We start from the raw sequence: 20,092 nt of genomic DNA on the forward strand, positions 1-20,092 counted from the left end.
AATTAAAACATTGACCGCAGATTCTAAATTAAGGCAATAGTTAAGAATAAAAACCCTGTAGATAATATAAAAACCTAAAACTCATCTGTAAACTTGAATTATTTTCGTTTTCTCACATTCTGAATTGACAAATTGGTCTCAAGAAGCATCTAGATTTTCTACTCTTTTCCTTCTCGTGTTCAGGAGAAAACACCCTAATATCTAATGTGAAGGAGAAGTGGAATTTGTCAGTCCCAAATATGCCTCTTTGGCATGAGGATTATTGGATTATTTTAGGCTTTATCTTTAAGAAACAACAAACACAGGAGAAACTCTGAATGGAGTAGAAGTTACCTTTTGTAGGAATATTTACACTTACAAGGGAAATCTCCATTGTAAGGGTGTCTCCCGGGCAGAGGAAGGAGGAGATGGCTAAATCTCTAGAAACTCTTATCTTTGGAGAAGGCAGAGACTTAATTTTGCATAACAAAAATACCTTCTTTTACTGAGCTTTGCCTGGAAACCACTCACAACTTGGCTCTGCTCTCCCCAGTGTCTTTTGTCTTTAGCTGGACATGGTATTTAAGGCAATAATTTGGGCCATGGGGGCGGGGGGAGGTTGGGCAGGGGGTAGTAACTTTTCCTGGGTATCTCGCATATATACTGAAGTTATATGCTATTAATTTTGTTTTTCTCCTGTTAACCTGGCTTTTGATTCTAGGGTGTTGAGATCTTAGCCAAGAATCTAGAAGAAGGAAAATTATTATTTTTCTCCTGTACAGATATTTTCAAATTGTCCCTTTTGGATAGAAGATACACATTCCAACACTTGTATTATCATATAGGCATGCAAAATGTGTTATCTTATTTGTCAGAGCGCAACTACAAAACAAAAATCTATCTATCCATCTATCTGTGTAGGTCCATATGCTTGTTTTTTGTTGGTGGTGGTTTTGGTTTTTGGAGGGGTTCTGGGTTTTTTTTTTGGGTTTTGGGATTTGGGTGTTATTTTTGGTGTTGTTCTTGTTGTTTTTGTTTTTTTGTTGTTGTTGTTATTGTTGTTTTTCCTCTTGTGATTTTTATGTTGAATACTAGTAAGACAGCCCCAGGGTCAGTCCCAGCCCATCATGTGCATTTTAATGACTTGAGATGGAAACACCTGGCATTTATTTTTAGTTGTAATTGGCAGATTATATAACCTACTAACAATGTAATTGGTAACATTACACAGCTCGGGATGTTTTGCAGCTAATGTTAAAATGTGATTGAAATGTAAATATAGTAGCAAGTATTGCAGGTAGCAATGAGTTCTAATATTTTCCTCTTAAAAAAGGAAATCAAATTGGAAGAGCAAGTTAAAACCAGTTTAATTAATAATTTAGGGTAAAACTGTATCTCTTCTTGCTGGACATTGACTAGTTACTGCATTAATCCAATAATTAAGATGTTTTCTTTTTTTAATTTTCATTTTTACAGTACAATAGTGTGTATTTTGAACTAATTGGTGACATTATCAGGCAAAAAAGCTTCCAACATTTTTTGAAACCTTATGCTTTTTATGTAAAGTCTTTTTTATATCTTGGCAATATAACACAATTCTGCTGCATTAAAGGTTGGGTTAGATATGTGTCCCATTATTCTTGCATAGAAATATTAATGTATGGAGTTTTTGTGTTTTCTTTTCTTCTCTTTTTCATTTATATGATAAGATGAGGTTTTTCTTTTGGTAAAAGAAAATTGACCCTCTCTTTAACAAAAGATTTTTCTGCACCATTTTTGAAGCATTATCTCTCTATATCAGCTTCTATCTTCTGCAGCTGTTCCTACCAATACCATAGATAAATAAGCAAAATCAGTGGCAAGAGAATTGTTCTTTATAGATTGAGTTCTGCATCAGGTTGGCACTATCACCTCTTCGGGTCATCACCTTTTTTATGATGATTGGCATATCTGATCTGACATTTTCCAGCCTGCCTTTTGATTGGATGAATTTCTCTGTTAGCCCTCCCAAGGCACAACCTTGAGCCCTGTGCTTTGTCCAACAGCTGTGCTTCTCAGGAGTCGCTAAGCATTTTCATGAGGAAAGGACAGAGAGGTTAGGAAAAAATGTCAATCATCTCTAGTTCTATTGCATTCCCTACTGCCCTGGAGATAAAGAGAATATAGTTTAGGTGACTTCAGCATAAATGCTATTATGTTCTTTTATGGCTAATTGTATCCTCTTGTCTGGCCTAGTCTAATTAATATAATCTGTGGAATCACATGCCTATTTCAAAATATGTATTAAATAAGGAGATTAAGGTAAATTAATACATGTGTGATGATGAAATAAATCTCCAGAAGCTAATCACATAGAGACATGAAACATGCATACATAGACTTTTATGTAGATAAAAGTACATACACTTTTATCAAACTATTATAAGAGATAATGATTTACTTTAGATATAGGATTTTGTATCTTCTATAAGAAAAGGTTAATCACTAAAACTTAACTAAAAAACAAAATTCAACTGATTAAATTTGAGGATCTAATTGGCTTTAGTCAATGATTCATGAACTGGGCAGCATCCCATCGAGCAAATAGAAAAGAGCTTCAAGAAGCTGTACAAAAAAAAAAAAAAAGAAAAGCTGTACAAAACAGAAGACTTTTAGTAAGCAGAGGGGATGGTAAAAGGAAGTTTCTAGCAAAGAGTGGATTGTTTCAGGCAAGATCTTCTTGGGGGGGAAAAGCAGGGGTAAAACAGATTACCTCACTAGTGCTAACCAGGTGATTTTTAGATTAGACCGGTTAAAGATCACCTACCTGGGGGAGGCTGGAATTGCAGTAACGTTAATTATTAAGTATTGCTTTGCTGATGTGGTACTTAGCAGGAATGACTCCATTTGGGCTCAATGTTTCTTTTTGTTTTTAACAAGTTCTAAAGCAAACCATCTTTCCCCAGTGACACAAAAGAACCTTTCAAGTGTGTACAAAGATTTGAAATTAATATATGAAAAGTCTGTAGCCCCATACATAGGTTGCCTAGAAATTTATGCTTAGACATGAAAAAATAAGATATATGAAAATCAGTTAGGAATAGCTGACTATTTTTCTGAATTGTTTCATATAATATTTTTTTGGGAATATGAAGTAAGTAATGAGCTAAAATTTATTTCTACTTTAATTAATAGTATTTATGTTTCCAAAACATTAAAATATTCAAAGTAAAGAATGATACAAATGTATTTCAGAGATATGAAATAATAAAAACCCATTAATGGAAAATTTTGTCACATCCAAATATTTTTGCGAATATCTGCATTTACCTCTGTTTTCTTGCTTGAAAAAATTCAATATCCACACAAATTAATTGTAACTACAGAGAGCTTTAAGATAATTAATTTGCAATGTAGCACAAATATTTTATCTTTTATGAAAAAAGTTTTTAAAGTGATCTCAAGAGATTGCATTTGTTTTCCTTTTAGAAAATCCAATGGGAAAGTGTTTACTGTAAACACACTAGTAACTTTGATGAAATAGATTATTTCACTATTGGGGGTAGGAGGGAGGAAAAAGCCTGCTCACTTTGTTAAGGAGCTGATCTAAGATGCATCAGCTGTCATCTGTGCTGTCCCCATTTGACAGTTCAATACCTCCTCATCTTCTGAGAGTGGCATTGCTGAGCTCTGAGTAAACGGTGCCTGTATGCAAACTGTCAACGAGAGCCTGACATGTCATCAGTACTGACCTCCATGATGACAGTCACAACATGAAACCAAACAGCACAGCTAATTTTCATTAGAGTTCAAATTAATCTCTAAATCTTTCCATCCAGGATTGTGCAAAGCAAGTCCCAGAAAGAAGGCATTTGATGAACTGGGTGATAGACTGACAAAATCTTAATGCTGAGGAATCCACATAAAAGTCTGCATTCCGAAGGGCTCAATGCGATTATTTTCATAACTCAGGCAAAATGCAGCCTTTGCGACCAACAGTGGAATTAAATTAGTGTGTGGTAACTCACAGCAAGTATTACAAATTGCCCAATCTCAGCAGCACTGCTGCTTTAATTCCCTTCTAGCTCAGATGCTTCAGAGGAACACCAACTGCCGCAAGAGACACGCAGGTATGGCGTAGCTTGCCAAGCTCTCTGATGTTTCTTTGCCCAGCTGCTCCCTGGCCTTACTTGAGCATGAAGTGCACGGGGATATGCACAACACGTGACCCACAGTGTGAGAGAGCTAGCAAGCAAACAGGACCAGCAAGTGTCATATTGAAACACTGTGCAATGATGCAAATGCACCAATTTTCTGGCGTTTGCTCTTCAAATTTCAAGAAGTCACAGAGCTAGGTCATCTGGGGGAAACAATCTGCCTCGTAGCCCCAGGACTGTAAAGATCACACATTACCCATCCTCTCGCCCTGTGAGAGTCAAACAAATGACCTTTGGTCCTGACAAAGTCTGTTTACTAAAGCCATCAACACATTCAGCGTCAAATGGTCAAGTCATACATACAGCATATGGGACTCCCCGAATATTTGTTCAACTCAATCTGGGGGAAAAATACATTTTAAGGATTAAAGGATTGCTTTTAAATATTTAAACTGCCTATTTCTGTATCTTAATACCTAAATTGATTTCTTACAGAACAAGCCAAATTTTCCCAGAAAATTACATTGGGCATCTTTGGAAGAACATTAAAACTTTGAGGTAGCCCTGGTCCTGTTGCTCAAATTACTGCTCCAGTGCACCAAACGGTGGCCTGTTCAGTAGCTCAGAGTATGCAAAAAACAGAAAATCTACAGTACGTACTGGCAAACAACCTCAGGAAAGGAGGCTCTAGCTGTGGGATACTGAAGGGCACGATCAGTCAACTAACTTGGGAATTCAGCAATCAGATATGGAATAGTTCATTTTGTGCAAAGGCCCTAGACAGCTGGTGAGGGAAAGTGGCGAAGCGACAAACAGTGACAGGCTCTGGAGACAGTGACTACATTAGCAACAGTGATGTATATACAGTGACTCATTTCTTTTCCACTTTCAGCCACCCTCACATAAATAGCAACAGCATCAGGAACAATAACTAAGCTGAGATATGAAACATCAATGATATATTTTAAAATTTCTCAAGACTGGGATGTTTGTCATAACTTCACGGAAGCCACATGGCCTAGTAGAGAGAGCACAGGGCTTTGAAATCATGGGGACTATGGTTTAAATCCTGTTCTTGGTCCTCACTGGTTTTGTGACCTTGAAGTGGTTACTTAAACTCTCTTGTTCTCACTTCTTCCTCTGTAAGATGGTGATAATAACCTCAAAATTACTTACTAAGGCATGGATTAGAAATGGTATATATGACTAGAGAGGCAGAGCCACTGGCATGTCAAGTGCTAATTATAGCTTTTGCTTCGTAAGGCTGCATTTCCTGAAAGTCTTATTTTCTGCTCGATGCCTGAACTAAAATTTAGATAACTGCTAACAAGTTAAGACTGTTTTTGACTTTGATTTTATGGTTTGAATATCTGGGTTTACCCCAAAGCATAGTTATCTATGTCAAAAATAACTCAAACCCCTTTTTTTATTCGATTGTATTTTTCTCATAAAATTGAGGATGACTAGTTAATGGCACGTGTTGACCACAAGGAGGAGCTCAAGATTCCTTTATCCTCTTACTCTTTGTCTTAGAATAGGATAAATCAAAGGGCAGGGGAGGCCCAGGTGACTTGGGTAAGCTTTCTTTGTCTATACCTTAGGAGTCTCAAGCTCTCCCATTGCATCTTCTCTTGAGATTCATCACACTGGAGCTGTAATCCCTGAGGTAATTAGGAGGCAACTGGGTTAAGCGAAGGCCTTTGCGAAAATGGAGGGATACATTTCTGATAAGGCATCAGATGGGTGAATTCATCTACCTGTGCTCTAAACATTGAGGGGAGAAAACACTTTTCTTTTTTTCTTTACTCTTCTTTGATCTGGTCTTTTCTTCTCATCGGAGTGGTAATTTTTCAAGAACTGTGATCCAGAATTAGGTCTAGGGACAAAGAGATCAAGTAGGTATCCTGGCCTACATAGGTGCCAGAACTCGTCTGCCTTGTTTCAATGACAGGAATCTTTGCTGTGCCACAGAGATCAAGCTGATGACACACAGGGGGCTTCATTAAGAATTGTCAGTATAATTTAACTTGCAACTTGGTACTATAGGAGATTGATTGTTGCCTATTCGAGCTTTTAGAATCCTAGATGCCAGGCAAAAAAATCATTCTTCCTATAGGCAGCTATATATAGCATGTACTCAGAACTTGGAATGAAACTGTGGCTCTTCCATTTGTTAGTTGTATGACCTTGGGTAAATTATTTAATCTTTCTATGCTTGTTTCCTGATCTGTAAAATTAAGATTATAAAAATGCATTTCTCATAGGCTTGTTAATTCACTTACATAAGCCCTTGCTACTTAACAGACACTGTTCTAGGCTTAAAAATATAATGCTTAACAACAAATAGTCTCCACAGACTATGTTCTAAGGAAGGATATTGGCAATAAATGAATATATATTCAACAAATAAATATATGTATCAGTTAAGGTACTATTAAGAAAAAGAATAAGGACACCTGGGTGGCTCCGTGGTTGACCATCTGCCTTCAGCTCAGGGCATGATCCTGGGGTCCTGGGATCAAGTCCTGTGTCAGGCTCCCCACAGAAAACCTGCTTCTCTCTCTGCCTGTGTCTCTGCCTCTCTCTCTGTGTCTCTCATGAATAAATATATATATATTTTTTTAAAGAATAAGAGGTAAAATGTTTGTCAATAATGTCATCCCAGATGCTTGGGTGGTTCAGTAGGTTAAGTGTCTGACTTCAGCTCTTATGGTCTTCAGCTCTTCATGACCTTAGGGTCTGGGGATAGAGCCCCACTCTGTGCTCTGTGAGGAGTCTGCTTCTCTTTCTGCCTCTGCTCCCCACCCTGACTTGTGTGTGCTCTCTCTCTCAAATAAATAATTTTTTTAAAAGTCATCTCTAAAGTAGCAAGCCATGCAAATATTAGGAGAGAATTCATTTCATGCTAAGAAAAAAAAAGTGCAGATACCTTAAAATGGTTTGTTTTTGACATGTATAAGGATCTGCAGAAGTAGCATTGTTGTTGAAATTACTTGAGCAAGGAGGAGAGTGTAAGAGATATGGTCAGCCCGAAGATACAGATGCAATGAAACGCCGGGATACCTGCACCCTTATATTCATAGCAGCAATGTCCACAATAGCCAAACTGTGGAAGGAGCCTCGGTGTCCATCAACAGATGAATGGATAAAGAAGACGTGGTCTATATATGCAATGGACTATTACTCTGTTAGAAATGATGAATACCCACCATTTGCTTCGATGTGGATGGAACTGGAGGGTATTATGCTGAGTGAAGTAAGTCAATTGGAGAAGGAAAAACATTTTATGGTCTCATTCATTCAGGGTCTCATTCACTATAAAAAATAGTGAAAAGGATTAAAGGGGAAAGGAGAGAAAATGAGTGGGAAATATCAGTGAGGGTGACGGAACGTGAGAGACACCTAATTCTGGGAAATGAACAAGGGGTAGTGGAAGGGGAGGTGGGCACGGGGTTGGGGTGACTGGGTGACAGGCACTGAGGGTGGCACTTGACGGGATGAGGACCGGGTGTTACGCTTTATGTTGGCAAATCGAACTCCAATAAAAAAATATACAAAGAGAGAGAAAGAGAGAGAGAGATGGTCAGAAAGGTCAGGAAACAGATAATATAGTGTCCTTTGGGGCCATTGAAAGAATTTCAGCTTTTATCCTATGTTTGGGGAAAAGATATATTCTCTTGAGCAGAAAATGACCCAACAGGACTTCATTTTGACTACATGTGGACAGTGGAACATAGGAAAGTCCAGAGTGGATAGAGAGAAATATTGGAAGTTAGTAAAGTGGTCCAGCCAATGATTATGGCTTGGACTGGGACAGAATATAAAAGTATACTTCTGGAGAAGAAAGAGATTAGAAATATATTTGAATGGTATATCTAACAGAATTTTCTCATGGAGAGATTATATGTAGAGTGTGAAAGAAATGTGAAGTTTTTGCCAAGAATGAATGGCAGTGCTGGGAGAGATGCAGAATAATACATATATCAAGAGTTCCTTTGAGGCACTTGCTTAACATCAAAGTGGAGATTTTAAGAATATTCTGATAATTATTAAAATATTGAAACTATGTTTTACACATTATAAGAATTCAAAAAACCATATCTATTATTTCTATTTCTGTTTCTGCTTTATCATCTGACATAATATTGACAGAGAAGGTGAAGATGTGCGCAGACGATCAAGGGTAAAAGTGCTGCATAGGGACTATAGGGCTACAGTACTGAGACTGAAATTATTCTGGATGAAATCCCCTGTCAAAGTAACAGCATCTGGCATTTGTAGGATTAGCATTTATTAAGCAGGCTGGATGTATGGAATTTAGGGATTCAGACATTAAGTGGCCAATTCATTATAGGCCTCACTGGAGACAAAATTAGATTGATAAAAGCTATCTTTATTTTTAAGTAATTGTTCAGAGGAAAAAAAAACACACCTGGATTTTTTTTTTTTTTTTTTTTTTTACTTTATAGACCTCCGACTGTTTTTTCTCCATGTACAATCGAAACTATTTCTATCTTTAGGCCTAGTAGAACATATTCTTCTAACTCACCTAGAATCCTTCTAATATTGTCTATGGTGCTTTTGAACATGAATAACTTTGTGTCAAAGACTATTACAGAGAATTTCAGCTAGCCTTTTAAGTTATCTTTAAATAATTTAAATGGAGAGGGTAATGTACTTTCAATATAAATGGAGATATGGATACTAAAATTATTTTGAACTTATATGAGGAGACATTTTTAACACAGAGAAAGGCCTAGAGAACAAAATCATATGCAGTTATATCCCTACCACTGAACTTTATAAAATATTAGCATTTTTGCTATAATCACTTCAGAATTTTTTGAAATCCTTGTTTTCCTCCCAGACCTCATTCTTCTTTATTATCCCAAAGAGAAGAATTCCTTTGATTTGGAGTGTATTTTTCTTACACATCCTCCTAACTTGTGTTATATAGCTACATACTCAAATACAGTCTTTTAGTATTTTTGCAAATATATAGCTTTATCTGAAGAGTAACAGTCTGCACCTTAATCATTTTCACTCAACTTTACACTTCTAAAAGTTATCCATTTTGGTGCATGCACCTTTTGGCCATTTATTTTCATTTTTGGAAATATGCTATAATGTATTAATATAGTCTATTAATTCATTCTCCAGTTTATAGACTTTTAAGTTGATCCAATTTTTCAATATTAAAATGAAGTTGCAAATAATTTTTTTCTACATCGTCTCCTTGTACACAAATTCAATATTTCCTCTCAGGCAGAGACTGTTCCCAGTGTGACACAGATGGATTTCGGGGATACCAGTATAATTGTGCCCTCAGGCCTCTGAGCAGCTGGTGGTAAAGGGGAAGAAGCCTAGTTGCCTCCTAGAACAGCCCAATTTATTTATTTGAATGGTGGATGGGTTATAGGGACACAATGTGGGGTTAGGGACACTGACCTCCCAAGATGTAGAAAATCCAGATACTACTTTGACTCCCCCCAATTTAACTACTAATAGCCTACCGTTGACCAGAAGGCTTAATAACATAAACAGGCAGTTAACAGATATGTTATACATTATATGTATTATATGCTGTATTATTACAATAAAATAGAGAAACAAAAATGTTAAGAAAATCATAAGAGGAAATACATTTATAGCCCTGCACTGAATCAAAAAGCATCTGTGTAAAAATAGACCTATGCAGTTCAAACTCATGTTGTTCAGGGGTCAACTGTACTTTAATAGGTCTTCAAATATTGTCATTCTTACAGGTTTTATGGCAAGGAAATATTTGGGAAACAGACATTCAGCTTACGTTGCTAAAAGTAGAGTTTCTAATAATTGGGCATACAGAAAAGAGTGAACATGGCAAGACTGAATGCTACCTTTTCAAAGGCCCACTTACAAGGTTGGCCCTGACCTGACATCTGGGAACTTGGATTTTAGGGAGTTTTTACCCTTCCCAGAACTGATAAAAGTGGCTCACTGGGCCTAGAATGTTTGTACAAATAATATAATTTCTACCGAATACCTGCTTTCCTTCTCAGGCTCTGGAATTTTGGTACGTGCTAGGCAGAGGATCACATGTGACTAGCCTCCAGTAAAAACCCTGAACACTAAGTCTCTAAGAAGCTTTCTTGAAAGATAACTTCCCTATGTATTGTCACAATCCATTACTTTGAGAGCTGAGCACATCCTCTGTAATGCCATTGGGAGAGGACTCTGAAAGCTTGTGACTGTTTTCCCCCAGGGTCGGATGGCTTTTCACTTTCGGGATTTTTCTGTGTATTCCTTTTGCTGTAATAAGCATAGTGATGAGTATGACTTCATGATGGGCGCTGAGAATCCTCCTACTAGAGAATCATCAGATCTGCAGTTGGTCTCTGGGATCTCCCAATACATGGAGTGCCACTACATTATTATTATATAAGCCTCACTAGAAGGGTTTCTGGTTTTTGACTTAGAAACCAGGTATGGTGTGTTCCGTCCTGCAACTCAGAAGATTCTAATTCTTATGTGGATTCCAGAGCCGCCAATGCAGGTCCTCTGAAAAAAAAGAAGCTTCTTCCTGGTAGGTGCCATTGTTAGTGAGCAAGCAGCCAGGCTACAGTGGGGAAGCTCTGAATTTATAGGTCATCATTTCTGACATCCTTTTTTTTTTTTTTAATGGGCAGTCCTTACAATTCACTCCTCTGTTCACTTGTTTCACTTCAGATCATATTTTTCCACTTCAGGAATTTCCTTATAGCTGGATTTCAAGCTATGGTCTGTCCACCTCTATAACACCCTTCCCCTCTGCTATTAGTTATTATTTAATCATTTGCTTATAAATTACCTCTAAACTTCTCAACAGGCACCCCAAAGATGAACTATCTTTAAATGTGTCTTTTTTAAAAAAGAACATATTTGTCCCATTCATCTAAGAATTTAACTGATTCTTTGCTCATTGCACTCATTTTTCTATTCATAATACTTATTGAACTAAAGATAGATAGATGATAGATGTAGATAGATCCATATATGCATCTATACATACATACCATGCTACACAATATCTCAAATACTCATATTTCAGAAAAGCACTTAAATAAATCATTGATGAGTTAAGTATCCTCATCTTTTAGGGGGTTAATTGCTGATTATTTAATTAAGTACTTTATTTAAGAGATTTTACTTTGAAAATATATATTAACAAATCCACCTGTTTGGATCTCACTGTTGTTTCTCTCTCCAAGAAATCATGCTTTGTCAATATTTTTATATGAAAAATAATTTCTAACCAAAGAAGTTTCTCAGTTAAATTTTTTTCTTAGAAATAATAAGGTAAGTAGATGATTAATTTTTGAAGATTTCATTATTTTTCTGGCTTAAACAACTTAGCTAGACTTCAAACTTTGCTCTCTACAGAACACTCTGAGCCACATTATTCACAGTAATGTATTGTCACTTTTGAGAGTAAATTTGGCACCTTTGGTAGCATCTTTAGTTGTTTCACAGTACATGAATGCATTTAACAAATAACTTTCCATAATAAGGCTTATTTTTCCAATTAGGTTGTAAATTCTTGTAAGATAAGGAGATATGATATAAGGATCTTAGATAAGGTGTCATAATGATGCCTGGCATAGTGATAGGTGCACAGGGTACAGCTGTACACACACACACACACACACCATTGCTAAATGTATAAAAATGAGGATTACTGTTGACAAAAGAGTAGAAAGTATATGATTATTTTTTTAAAGTTAGCTAATGAGTCACTGAGGGAAAGACATTTTATAATGACTTTTTTTTTTTCTAGAGTTTTGGACAAAATTCCTCCCAAACACCTCACCTGGGATCACTAGAGTCCGCAAAAGTCGTATCCTATGCTGGTATTGTGAACATTTTGCCTCACTCTTAAAGCGATTTTTCAAAGAGTTCTAATCCAATTTCACTTTCAAGCCTTGCTTGCTGTGGACCATCCCTCTTCTATTTACTGCACAGCATCCACTTAGATGCCCTGTGGTAATTGTTAATGTAACTGCTATTGAAAGAATAGTGTTGCCCAGGGATAGAGTACATGTTGCCTGCATTAGAACTTACTTAAAAATCAAGTGTTTAGGTGTCAAAACCAGTATAAACCTTAGGGACCTGACACTTAGATACCAATTCATTGCCAAGATGTAAAAAATGCTTCAAGCAGAGGCACAGAGAATTATAGATGGTCTTATATAAGAAAACATTACATATTAACAATTAATCAATAGGTAGGACTTTTTATTGTATACCTCACTGGATAAAGGTGAAAAAGAAATGAAAATAATAATGCATTTTTTGAAAATATAATGGGGGCAGCCTGCATGGCTCAGCAGTTTAGCGCCACCTTCAGCCCAGAGTGTGATCCTGGAGACCTGGGATCGAGTCCCACATTGGGCTCCCTGCATGGAGCCTGCTTCTCCCTCTGCCTGTGTCTCTGCCTCTCTCTCTGTGTCTGTCATGAATAAATAAATAAAATCTTTTTCAAAAAAGAAAATATAATGGGATCTAGAACAAAAAATAGATTTGTTTTAGTGGTGTCATGTGTGAATTCAACTCCTATGAATTTGGCCAAAACAATCAATTTACTGAGTGTCAGTGAATCCTGTAATTTTATACAGGAAAGAGCTAAATTGAGTATCTAGTGCAGAGATTTCAAAAGTTTTTTCACATGAAAATCATTTATTTTAAAATATCAAACAAAAAGGTTATGTTTTCAATATCTGATGACTTAAAAAAAAAACCTTTAAAGACTTTTATAAACTAGTATAATGTCAATAGTGTTACTAAAATCATATATACCTTTCCAAGGTATTTTCTCTATACCTGTATACATTCAACACTTGGAATACATATGGATTCACCAACCACTTGAAATCATGCCATTACCCTCTTCTTTGTCATTCCTGTAAAATGCCTGATCGATACATTGGGACCTATGATGTAGGACAAGAAAAATCTGAAACCCAGGCAGTAAGTGACTTCTGTCAAAATACAGATATTCCCATAAGCAAAAGGCAAAGCGGGGACTCAATATCATTTCTCCTGATTAAGACTGTGCTTCCTGAAGACTAATCCTTTGTCTCCTGTTAAGGATCATTGTTGTAGGGCCAGAAAGGCATGAATAAACCTTAATCTGACCGACATTTGCAAACAAGGAAAATGCTATTACCAAAATCAAGGTCAGCTTAATCTGACCTTTCAGTTTGTGGTCCAGGTGATGAGGACCTTCTCAGAATGGGAAGAAATGGGCACGAGCAGGAGGAGAAGAGCAGAGAAAAATACCTCTGGTTCCCTGCTGCCAATTACCCTTTGTTTAACGTATCTGCTCTGGCTTATTTATTTCCACTCAGTACTGATCCCCGAGAATGGTAGCTCATGTCGTTGCAGCTGGCGGTTCAGTTTGTGTAGTAAGATCTGCAATTTTGTACTGAGAGTTGCTGTTTTGATCCCAGTTAGAAAAAAAGCAAGTGATAAATTATTTTATTCAGTTTTCTAAGTACAGAGGAATTGATGGACAAAGATCATGACTAACTATAATAGGTGTGGCTTGGAGAACTATAAATGGTAGCTATCCACTAATATTTAAGGGCTGAGCAGCCTGGGGCAGAGTGTAAATTTAGGCAGGTTGAAATAAGTATAGGGGAGGAAATATTAAAACAAAACAGCATAAGTCAACCAGATAGAAAATATGGACTCTGCCTGTAAGTAATCTGGTGAGAAGGGGAAAAGTGAGATGGAGAAGCGAGATGGAAAAACACTTCTTTATAAGAGGCTGTTGTCTTGGGAAAGAAGGTTTGTGGGGCGTGGGGTAGGCAATATTAAGAGGCTTATTGGAGTCCAGAAGAGACAAGTAAGTTAACCGTTGGAGAGAACGTAACTATCTCCCCATATTCTTGTCTGCCTAATGGAGAAATATATTATTCTAAATCCAACAAAAAAGTCCTGAATTCCTGAAAATTTATGTGAGTATTTTTTGTGGAGTGTGTTCATTGACAGTACGGAAACCCTCTGATTTTGAAAGAAGAAATTCTATATGACATAATTATTAATAGAATTTTTGAATATACCCATTGCTTAAAGCCTTCGATTTCTTTTTTTTTTTTAGCCTTCAATTTCACTGTAATCAAATAGAGTAATTCCTTTAAAGAAGTTAAATAAACTTTAACAAAAAGATCAGCCATTCATTAGTGTTAGGATGGATTATTTTACCAGCTAGTACAAAACTGTGTAACATTGCTCACTGCATTCCTTCCCTCTGAGTCCCTTTTACCCACCAAGAACGGATTTGCTTATTAGGTCAGGCAGTGATTTGCAGAAATGTCACTTACTATGGGTCTGTCTGAAATGTTCTTACACTATCTTGTCCTTTGCAGCCAGTGGTACGTTTTTGAAGTACGGCCTGCAATTTTGTACTGAGAGTTGCTATTCTCAACTCTGTAGGAAAAACCATCAGACTAGAAAGCAGGTGATACACGATTTTATTCAGTTTTCTAACTAATGGCCAGAGGAATTGATTTATGGAAAAATATTGAAAACCCACAATGGGTGTGGCTTAGCTAAATGAGTGCTCTGTATGATAGCTACCCACTAATATTTGAAGGCTGAATAGCCTAGGGGCAGAGTGTAATTTTAGCCAGGTTGAAGTAAGGATATGGGGAAAAGGAATAGAGAAAAAATCAGCATAATTTAACTAGAAGAAAATGTCGCTATGAATTAGTTTCCAAGGAAGAGAGAGAGAGTACTTTATTTACACATGTATTTTTAAAAATAGCAGTTTAAATAAGGTACTCCCACACTTTGAAAAGGAACTTCAATTTAAAATGATACTACCTAGAAAGATGCTAATGGACAATGGTATGACCCAGTATGTAAATGATTTCTGGGATGACAAGGTGCTTCTGGAACTGCTGGCTATTAGAATTCACTAAACCTTACAAATAGAATTTTAATGTAGTTAGTTTGGAAAATACAGGATGGTTTTTATTTTACTTGGAAGTAAAGAGGTGGTCATTTGCAACCAGCAAAATTAAGAACCCAAACAAGAAGGTTTTTTAAGAAATGCTGAAGGTAGGGACACCTGGGTGGCTCAGTGGTTGAGCATCTGCCTTTGGCCCAGGGTGTGATCCTGGGGTCCTGGGATCGAGTCCCACATCGGGCTCCCTGCATGGAGCCTGCTTCTCCTTCTGCCTGTCTCTTCGTCTCTTTCTCTCTCTCTGTCTCTCATGAATAAATAAATAAAACCTTTAAAAAATGACTGAAGGTAAATAACTTATTGAACAATGTCATTGATTGTAAAATAACTGATTTCTGTGTACTGGTGGATAATTTGTTTCCCCCACTCCATTTCACATCACTTAACAATAATTTTTCCTAAACCTTAGATCCCACCAATCTGAATTTTACCTAAAGTTTCTTGCAGGTCCTTTCTATTTTTTTTTCTTTTATATTGTTGTTATTGTTAAAATATAACCTTTAGTATTGCTTTGCTGAAGAAAAATAATGATGAATTCCTTTAGTCTTTATATAAATGAAAATATATTTTGCCCATATATTGTTATTTGATATATAATCAAAATTGATATTTATTTCTCTGTGATTAAAATTTTAATTTATTGTCCTCTATAATGTATTTGTTTCTGATTTTTCTGTAAGAGAATTCTGATTTTTCTTTTTTTGCCTAAGAATGACTTTTTTATTGATAATCAATTTTCTCACTGACAGCTTTTCATATTTTTTGTTTATTCTTGCTGTTTTGCAGTTTCAAGAAATCTTCATCCTCTTTCTATGTGAGCACAATTGTGATCTAAAAATACAATAATTTAAAATCTCAGGGATCCCTGGGTGGCTCAGCGGTTGAGTGCCCACCTTTGGTCCAGGTTATGATCCTGGAGTCCTGGGATAGAGTCCCATGTCGGGCTCCCTGCATGGAGCCTACTTCTCCCTCTGCCTAGGTCTCTGCCTCTCTCTTTGTGTCTCTCATGAATAAATAAATAAAATCTTAAAAAAAAAAAAGAATCTCAGCAATTGTCTTCAATATTGTTTCTCTCCCTTTTGACCACCTTCTGTTAGAACTTCGTTTAAGACATGTGGTCAGGCTTCAGATTCACCCTCCAGGGTCTCCTCTTTGCTGTTTGCTTTTGGATCTTTGAATTTATAATATTTTCAAAATCATTATGTCTCTTCTTAAATGAATTCTTTCTTGAAGTTTATAAAGTTTCATTTTTGTTCAAATCTAACCTTTAGTATTTACAGAACTTACCTTAAGGTTTTTTCAATTAATGAAAGTGTGTAGTTTTACGTGAAGGCTCACTTTTGATGTGCATTCCACAGGTATATTTCATTGCTCTAGAAGTCATCTATGTTTCACCTATTCATCCACCCTTCTTGTTTAATCTCTGACAGCCACTGATCTTTTTCTTTTCTCCATGGTTTTGTTTTGTTTTGTTTTGTTTTTCAGAATGACATATAGAGGTATCATACAGTATGCAGCTTTTTCAGATTGGCTTCTTTAGCTTAGTAATATGCATTTTTCTTCCATATCTTTCCATGACATGATAGCTCATTTCTTTTTATTAGTGAGTAATAATAGTCCATTGTATGGATGCCCTATAGTTTATTTATTCATTCATTCATCTTTCCAAGGATTTCTTGGCTGCTTTTGAGTGTTGGAAATCACGACTTAAACACCTATTTATATCCGTGTGCGGGTTTTTGGGTAGACATAAGTTTTCCACTCATTTGGGTAAATACCAAGGAGCATAATTGCTGGGTTGTAAAGGGAAAAATGTTTATTTTTAGTTTTATAGGAAACTGTTAATTGTCTTCTGAAGTGACTGCACTATTTCCACCAGTAATGAAGGAGAGTTCCTGTTGCTTCATACTTTCTAGCTATTGGTGAAGTGTTTTGTATTTTAGCCATTGAAATAGGTGTGTATTGGTATCTTTCTTTTATAATTTGCATTTCCCTAATGACACAGGAAGGTGAACATCTTCTCATATATTTATTTGCCATCTATTTATCTTCTGTGGTGAGGTATCTTAAGAGCTTTGGCCCATGTTTCAATTGGATTGTTTTCTTTCTTTCTTTCTTTCTTTCTTTCTTTCTTTCTTTCTTTCTTTCTTTCTTTTTTTTAGAAAGATGTTATTTATTTGTTCATGAGAGTCAACAGAGAGAGGAAGAAGCAGGATCCCTGCAGGGAACCCGATGTGGGACTCGATCCTGAGACTCCAGGATCACGCCTTGAGCCAAAGGCAAACACCCAACTGCTGAGCCATCCAGGTGCCCCTGTTTGTTTTCTTATTGTAAAGTTTTAAGAGTAATTTTATATTTTGGATAACAGTCCTTTAGCAGATATGTGTTTCATGAAGAATTTCTCCCAGTCTCTGGCTTATCTTTTCATTCTCTTAACAGTGACTTTTGCGGATATTTTTTTGAATCTTAATGTTGTCAAATTTCATGATTTTTTTCTTTCTTTCTTTTTTTTTTTATGAGAGACAGAGAGAGAGAGAGAGAGAGAGAGAAAGAAGCAGAGACACAGGAGGAGAGAGAAGCAGGCTCCACGCTGGGAGCCCAAGGCAGGACTTGATCCCGGGTCTCTAGGATTGCGCCCTGGGCCAAAGGCAGGCACCAAACCGCTGAGCCACCCAGGGATCCCCTCATGATGTTTTTTCTAATATGGATCCTGCTTTTGGTGTTATATTAAAAAATCATCATGCTCATGGTCACCTGTATTTAAGTTATTTTCTAGGAATTTAATTGTTCTGAATTTTACATTGAGTTCTTTGATCAATTTTGAGGGTTTTTTTTTTTCTTTTAAAGGTATAAAGTCTGTGTCTAGATGATGATGATGATGATGATGTATATAGATGTTCAATTGTTCTAGCACCATTTGTTAAAAAGACTGTCCTTTCTCTGTTGAATAGATTTTGCTCCTTTATCAAAGATCAGTTGATTGTATTTGTGTGGTCTCCTTCTGTACTCTCTATTCTGTTGCATTGATCTACTTGTCTATTCTTTTGCCAATAGCACACTGTTTTGATTACTGTAGCTCAATAAGAATCTTGAAGTTGGTGACTGTCAGTCCTCTGACTTCAGTATTGTGTTGGTTATTCTAGGTCCTTTGCCTTCACATATAAACTTTAGAATGAGTTTTTCAATATCCTAGAATAACTTGCTGAAAATTTAATTGGGATGGTTGAATTTATAAATTCAAGTTGGGAAGAACTGACATCTTGACAATATTCAGTTTTCCTATCCATGAACATGGAATGGCTCTTCTTTTATTTAGATCTTCTTTGGTTTCTCTTATAAGAGTTTCGTAAATCAAAAAAAAAAAAAAAAAAAAAGAGTCTTGTAAATCTCTTAAACGTATTTTGTTATATTTATGCCTTAGTATTTAATATAAATAGTATTGTGTTTTTAAATTCCAGTGGTTCATTGCTGTTTTTTAAGAAAGCAATGGACATTTGTGTATCAGCCTTGCTCCTGCAACTTTGTAATAATGGGAGAAGAGGCAGGGGAAATTCAAAGACTAAGAGAGATTCAGCACTTTACTACTGGCTTTGAGATGACAGAGTGAGGCATGAGCCAGGGAATATGGGCAACCTCTAGGAACTGGGACTGCCCCTCAGCTGACAGCTAGAAGGGAAAAAGGGACTTTAGTCTTATAATCATAAGGAAATGAATCCTATACATTGTATAAATGAGCAAGGAAATGTTTTCCCCCCTAATGCCTTCATAAAGGAATACAGCCCTGCCAACACCCTAAGTTTAGCTTGTTGAGACCTTGTGGCAGATTTACCTGCAGAACTCTGAGATAAATTTGTGTTGCTTTAATCACTAAGTTTTAATGACATGTTATGGCAGGATTCGAAAAGAAATATAATCTATGAGTCAAGGCTGTCATGTTATAAGCAAAATAAGATGATCTCACTGATTTTACATACATACAACTTAATAAAGTGATATATGCCAATTCACAGGTTTGGTAAGAAGACTCTCAAATCAATTTTAAAGCAAATCATCCAAGATCATACACCAAAACCAGACCATGGATTTGGTTCAATTATAAATCTGCTGCTTGAGTGAACCATAGATAAATCATGACTCACCACGGGCTGAACAGCTTTTGCACCAGGAACCTGATGTCACAGCCACCGGTAAATGCTGCCATTGGCACTGTAACTGCAACCACCAAATATCTAACACTTCTGCCATCAGACGTGACAGCAAAAATGCAAGTTCCATAGAGCATAGTTTTTTGAATTGGTTATTTTTGAACAGAAATAATATTGATTTACATCCACTGGCAGACCCTAGATCATATCTATATTCTGGTGTGTAAGGCCTGCTGAGAATTTGGGTTTCTACTCCTACCTTCGGGAAGTAGGATTCATTATGTCAGCATATCACCAAATATGTGTAAAATTTCAAATACATCGTATGTCATGTTGGTACTAAATTTGTGGATTTAAGATGAGTTATCTGGGACAGAAAATATGTCAAAATACAAATGAGATCTGCAAAGATGCAGATAAAAGAACAGGTGAGTTTATATAACAGGGCACAATAGGATGGGAGCCAAGATTAATCTGGGTAGGCAATGATCCCATTGCTTTGGTTACAGAATTCTATCCTCCTCTTAATGACATTATAATAAAATGATTTTTTGAAAGATTTTGTTTATTTATTCATGAGAGACACACAGAGAGAGGCAGAAACACAGGCAAAGGGAAAAGCAGGATCCCCATAGGGAGCCCAATGCAGAACTTGATCCCAGGACCCTGGGATCATGAACTGAGCCAAAGGTAGATGCTCAACCGCTGAGCTACCCAAGCATTGCTAATGACATTATAATAAAAACAAATTAATTAAATAGTGATCATGAGCCTTTCAAAGAAAAATCTTATGAACTTTATTTTGAAGCAGAAACGAAAAAGCATGTCAGAAGTGTTTCAATAGA

General features: G+C 36.4%; 1 long non-coding RNA gene across 5 annotated transcripts in view; it reads left to right on the forward strand.

Annotated features, from left to right (window-relative positions):
- The window catches only part of LOC140638067 (uncharacterized), a 181,322-nt gene extending 161,549 nt beyond the window's left edge, over positions 1 to 19,773 (forward strand). For all 5 annotated transcript variants that reach the window (XR_012035243.1, XR_012035245.1, XR_012035244.1 and 2 more), the window contains one exon: positions 19,113 to 19,773. This is a non-coding gene — a long non-coding RNA (uncharacterized lncRNA). The remainder of the gene's footprint in view (positions 1 to 19,112) is intronic.
- Positions 19,774 to 20,092: the final 319 nt, after the last annotated feature.

This window comes from Canis lupus, chromosome 8, assembly GCF_048164855.1.
Source record: "Canis lupus baileyi chromosome 8, mCanLup2.hap1, whole genome shotgun sequence".
In the NCBI taxonomy this organism is placed as follows: Eukaryota; Metazoa; Chordata; class Mammalia; order Carnivora; family Canidae; genus Canis; species Canis lupus.